We start from the raw sequence: 6,000 nt of genomic DNA, 5'->3' as shown, positions 1-6,000 counted from the left end.
TTAAAATCCTGGCTCCTTGATCTCTTCTTTGTAATCTTGAAAAGGTTACTTATCTGTAAAGTTAAGATATCTCCTCTGCAGGGTTTTTGCAAGAATTAAAATAAGTGTATGGATATGAACCGTTAACACCATGATTTTTCATGGTTGTCAATGAAGAATGGTAGCTGTTAGCATTCCAAACATATCTGGATGGGAGAAGGGTAGTAATTTTCAACCTTGTTTCCAGTAACATAAAGTGGTTTTGATTGAAGCAGTTTGTACTTCTCAACATTTAAAAAATATATATATTTTCCTGGTCACACCACACAACATGTGGGACCTTAGTTCCCCAGCCAGGGATTGAATCCACACTCCCTGCATTGAAAGTGTGGAGACTTCACCACTGGACTGTCAGGGAAGTCCCTCAGCATTTTTAAAGGGAGGATGTGTGCCTGTGTGCACACACACATTTTTTTCCTTTGGCGAGGGCATTGTTTATCTCCTGTGGCCCTCTTTCCTATTGAAGTTGTAGTCACTCTGTTCTTGGACTAGTTATTGTTATTAATCAGACAGGCAGTATGAGATGAACAGGGGTGATGAATTGCTCCCACTGCCAAGCAAGTTCATGTTTTGCAGGAAACGCCAAGTTGTTTCCTGAGGGGATGTTTTTCAGGAATGGAAGGGCATGCTTCACTGGCCTTCACAGACCCCATCCCGTCCCCTGAGTGATGTCACCTCGCGGGGTGGTAGAATAGCTGTTTAAAAGCCAGCGCATGGAGCTGTTATCCATCTGTCCTGGAAGTGCGTTTGCATTGTTGTTGTTGTCGTTTCTTCTTCTGGTAAATGAAACCCACACCAAGTAGGAAATGAATTGCAGACCTCCCACATTTCTTCAAAAAATATCCCAACATTTTCAGTCCCTTCATAAACTAGCAGGGTGGGGGAGGCTAGTGAAAGGCAGGGAGTGGAGGGGAAAGAAGGAATGTCTGAAAAAAAATGGGACTGGAAAGTGTTTTGAGACCCCCACACCACTACGCTTCTAATTCATATAAAGACCAATGCATGTTTTAAACTAACAAATGAAGATGCAATTGTCATAAAAATATGTCTTTGCATTTTTAGTTCCTCCGCCAACCACATTTATTCATGAATTCTCCTTATGGACTTGGAGAAGATTTAAAAGAGAGGGGAAGAACGTCTTGGCATCCTAAGCTGTCTGGGGATTTTTGCTGGGCGTATGAGTTTTCCTAAAACTCTGGTGAAAGCACAAATTACAAGTGATCAGATTTCAGTTTTATTTCAAATAATGATTTTGAGTTGCATTTGTAAACAACCATTAATATTCAGAAGTAGCCTTTGGAAGAGCTTAAAAATCTCTCTCCTCCATGGTGACACATGTTTAGATTTTACATCTAACCAAAAGGACAGGAAAAAAAATCAAACGGGGTTTTACTTAAGATGGGAAGCTGAATCCCCTGACTTATTATTTGTTCAAGGTGACCTCCTGTGATTTGGAAGGGGAATCCTGGGCACATTTGTCTGGAACTCTGCGGCCACAATGGGGTAAGAGCACCTTCTCCACCCCAACACAGAAAATCATGATTGAAGAGTATGTCAGGTAATTACCGCTGTGTGACAAATAGTCCCCATATGCCATGATATAAAAAGACAATCTGCTGGTCAGTTCTGATTAGTCCCTCTCATCTGTACATGTCTAGGATGATCTAAGTCCTTCATCCTTCTTGGACCAGCTGGCTGGCCCAGGCAAAATTTTCTCATGGGAATGGCAAAACACAAGTGGGCAAACAGAAGCATATGAAATCTCCTCAGGTCTAGCCTCAGAACTTGAACACTGTTACTTCCTTCTCGTTCTACTGACCAAAGTAAGCACAAGGCTAAACCCAAAATCAAGAGGTGGGGAAATACATTTCACTTGATGAGTGGAAGGAACTTCAAAGTCAGGACAAAGGGTAGGATTCAATGAGGGTTCAAGCCAGTACTGTGATCTACTAAGGAGAAGAAGGCCTATGACTCTGTATACTTCATAATGGAATCACACAGCTTATCTGTGGTATTGATGATAGCAATTATAAGTTCATGCTATTTATCAATCAATTTTCCTCCCAACTCTTCTAATTTTAGTTCCACATCCCTCCCCAGACAACCTTCTGATTTTCATTTAGCTTCTTATAAGGCTATTTCTGCAGGATGTAGTGTTTTCACCTTAAGATACAAATGTCTGGGACCTGCAATAATTATATTTCTTATTTTATTTTAATAGATGGCCCTATTAATATTAACAGGCCCTATTGTCTAGTTAAACCTCTAATGAGCCTGACCAAGTCTTCTAATTTGACAGAGTTTAACTTAGTAAGCTACAGGGGGAGAGAAACAAGTTTCTGAGCTAGAAAAGCTGAAAGTCACTTTCCATACTATGACAGACTCACACCGGGAAACCAGTGGGCAACTAACCCACTTTTGGGGAGACCTCTACCATAGTATAATTTTTTTACCCAGATTTCTGTAGTTCCTATATATAAACCCCGGCACACTGCGTTTAATAATGGAAGGGAAGAAAGTGCAATTCACATAATCTTCCTGTTGGGCAGCCAAGCTCATGCATGGTGAACCAGAGGGCTTCAATCAAGGCACAGAACCACTAGATATTAGTGATTTATGAATAAGATCTCACAGATTTGTGGGAGAAGCAGGGGAAGTAAAGGTCTGTAGCATGGGATTGAAGGATCAGTGAAAAGTCACTAATCAGCCCCCATGAAGCCCTTGTGCAGGTGGACCTGAAGGGCCAGAACTTGCAATGAATCCAGGAAGCCAGGCACATGTAACTGCAGGAGTAGTATCCAAAAGGAGTGCCATGAGAAAGTCTGTGGGCTTCTGTGAGCTCTGTTGGTCTTCAGCCAAGGCCTGGAGGAGGGCCTGGGACTCTGGTGGTCAATAGGGCCTGTAGTTGGGGGTAGAAGCTTAGACCTGGGGAGCAAGGACAAGCTAGAACCTGCCAGCATCTCTGTGTTTGTCTGCCCCTGTCTATTATCATGAGGATCTTCAGAGAGTAAGAGCTCCTTTGCTTCTAGTTTCCAAATTCTACCCCCATTCTTCTTTTTGGTCAATCTAGCAGAGAACAACAGAGGGAAAGAGATATTGGAAAAAGTAGCTTTGGCTTAAACAAACTGACATAGTTTAAATCATTGCGCAGAGAGTTTGGAAGAATGCAGTCGTTAACTTGGGGTATGAATCATTTCTTCCATTCCATACAGAATTCATAGGAAGTAGGGATTTAAATGTTTGTTTTATTCAGTGAGTCTGGGGGCCTTTGTTCTGGAATCCTGGGGCAATGTCACATGACGTGCTCCAAGCATCTCTCATCTTCTTTGGACCAGCATCTCAGCTTGGTCGGGCAAGTTGGTCTTGTGGTCAGCAGAAAGCCCTCTTTTTATTTTTCCTGGGTCCCCTCTTTTTTTTTTTTCTTTCCTCCTTTATAATCATCCTTTGATTCTACCAGTGCAATTGTCTCCCATTTTAGGAGTTGAATATTTTTCATTTTGGCCTCCATAAAACAATCAGCCTTTTGGTGCTATGAAGGTTCATTAACTAATGGGTTTGGAGGAGGGAAGGGTTGTGGGTGAGGGCACTGAGAAAGAGGCCCTCATCATGATTAGATTTCTTGGTGGAGCATCTGTGATTTTCTCACTGTTACCTTAGCTTTAAGTAAGTACCAGTTACCCAGGAAAGAAGACAATGGGCAGAGGAGAGGGAAAAAAAAACAAAAACAACTCATCTCACCACAAACAGTCCATAGTTTATTCAACTATATGTCCTATAGACTAATACACAATCTCCTTGGTAAGATATTCAAGAGCCTTCAGAGCCTATCTTTGTATTCCTGTCTTCCATCACTCTTTAGTACATACTCTACTTTGAGTAGAACTGAACTTCCTGAGCCTCACAGGGAAACCCTTCAAAGTGCATGAAAGAGACTGACAAGGGCTGATGGAGAGGATGGATATGATGTAATGGTGGTGCCATGCTTCTTTTCAGGTCAAGATGTCAGCATTTGGATCAGGTGACCATCAGAGAGAGAGAAAAAAAGATCTGTGTATCCATAAGGATGTTTCATCATCCATTTGGGACAATGCTTTCTTTGATCAATTTTCATGTTTCCCACACAAGGCCTTTTGGTGGCTCAGACAGGAAAGAATCTGCCTGCAATGCAGGAAACCTGGGTTCAATCCCTGGGTTGGGAAGATCCTCTGGAGAAGGGAATGGCTACCCACTCCAGTATTCTTGCCTGGAGAATCCCATGAACAGAGGAGCCTGTCAGAATACAGTCCATGGAGTTGCAAAAAGTCGGACAGGACAGAGTGACTAACACTTTCACTTTCAATCAAGGCCTAGACTAGGATAAGATGTTTTCTAGTGTTTTATGTCATCTATATATTGTCACGTATGGCGATGTTAGTCATGGTAGGTAAAGCTAGCTGGAGAAAGAATGCCTTAATATTAGTAGTTTACATTAAAAAAGTTTGTTTTTCATTCATATCACAATCCAATTAAGATCAGCGAGAGGTGGGTGCAGCTTTGTTTCATGGAGCCAATCAGAAACCAGGACCTCTTCCATCTGGTTGCATTATTAGCTGTAGTGATGATTGTTGCTATTCAGTTGCTCAGTCATGTCTGATTGTGGACATGGACTGCAGCACGTCAGGCTTCCCTGTCCTTCACTATCTCCTGGAGTTTGCTCAAACTCATGTCTGTTGAATCAGTGATGCCATGGTTAGTAATGGTTTAACAGGGGTCCAAGGTGGTCAAGGGATGGAAAGAAGGAGAGAGACTCCCAGTTTTTAATTGTGTAGGTCCAGAAGTGAAACTCCAAATTCCACTGATGAGGACTGGTCATATGACTTTATCTAGATGCAAGGGGAATGGACAATGAAGTTTAGCTCTGAGGCCACAAGAAGGAATTAAGGTTTGATGACCATCCGTGACTCTGTTGAAATGCCACTTTCTGCCTGAAGCAAATGCTTAGGGTTGTACTTGATATACTTCAAGCATTCAAGAAAGTTTGTTGAACAAGTGAATAAATGAAAGAATGACTATGTATAGGTTTCTGCTGTTATGTTTTTCTAAGGCAGGACATGAGAAGGAAATAATTTGGAGGGAAGCAGAAATCTGTGTGCCATCCTCACTGTGTTACTATGACCATTTATATTTGTGAAACTATTTTACAAGTACTCTAGGAATTCACATTCTTTTAAAGATGTATTTTTCATTCACTCAATGAATATTTGAGTGCTGCTATGGGTATGTGCTCAAGAAGGAGGTGGGTTATAATTCCTGTTTATTGGTAACTCACATAGAATGAGTTTGATAGGAAAAAAGGGGAAAAGCCAATAATCACAGTTATTGAGTAGGTGCCATGATACTGATATGAATGGATTATGAAGGAAATGTTGAGGAAGGGCACCTAATTCACTCTCAGATGGGTTTTGTGGAGTTTCATCTTCCAGAAGAAGTGATACTGAATGAACATGAACTTACTAGTTGATACACAAAAAATGGAAGTAAAGAGAACAGTAGTGCAAATTTGGCAACTTAGGGAATTTCAATTAATTCAGAAGGTCAAAAATGTATGCTGGGGTTAGTTTTAGGGGAGACTGGCAATGTAGGGCTGGACTGAGTCATAAAGCATTTATAAACTGCACTAAATGAAGGAAGAATGAAGAAGGATTAGGACAGGGATTAAGTGATTTGTCTCTATCAAATGAAATAATACGCATAGCAAAGTCTAGGCAGCTGTGTTATCCACGTCAACCTAAATCTGTTTCTCCTTACATCTGCCTCAAATAAAAGGACATTAAACATTAAAAAAATTAATGTTTAACATTAAAAAAAAAAACAGTAAACAAAAAAAACCCACTCAGAATGTTGCAAACACCATCATTCTATGGGAAGAGGTAACACAAGGTCACAGAGAAAGGTATACTATATCCTCCATTTGTACATTAT

At 40.9% G+C, this 6,000-nt stretch overlaps 1 protein-coding gene across 1 annotated transcript in view; it reads left to right on the top strand.

Annotated features, from left to right (window-relative positions):
• The first annotated feature begins 1,520 nt into the window (after positions 1–1,520).
• The window catches only part of TC2N (tandem C2 domains, nuclear), a 52,351-nt gene continuing 47,871 nt past the window's right edge, over positions 1,521–6,000 (top strand). Inside the window, exon 1 of the mRNA XM_065906349.1 lies at positions 1,521–1,542. The gene's annotated coding sequence lies outside the window, so the exon portion shown is untranslated. The remainder of the gene's footprint in view (positions 1,543–6,000) is intronic.

The sequence above is a fragment of the Muntiacus reevesi genome, chromosome 15, assembly GCF_963930625.1.
Source record: "Muntiacus reevesi chromosome 15, mMunRee1.1, whole genome shotgun sequence".
NCBI classification, from domain to species: Eukaryota; Metazoa; Chordata; class Mammalia; order Artiodactyla; family Cervidae; genus Muntiacus; species Muntiacus reevesi.
The sequence above is the reverse complement of the archived record's forward strand: the minus strand, read 5'-3'. Positions and strand labels throughout refer to the sequence as shown.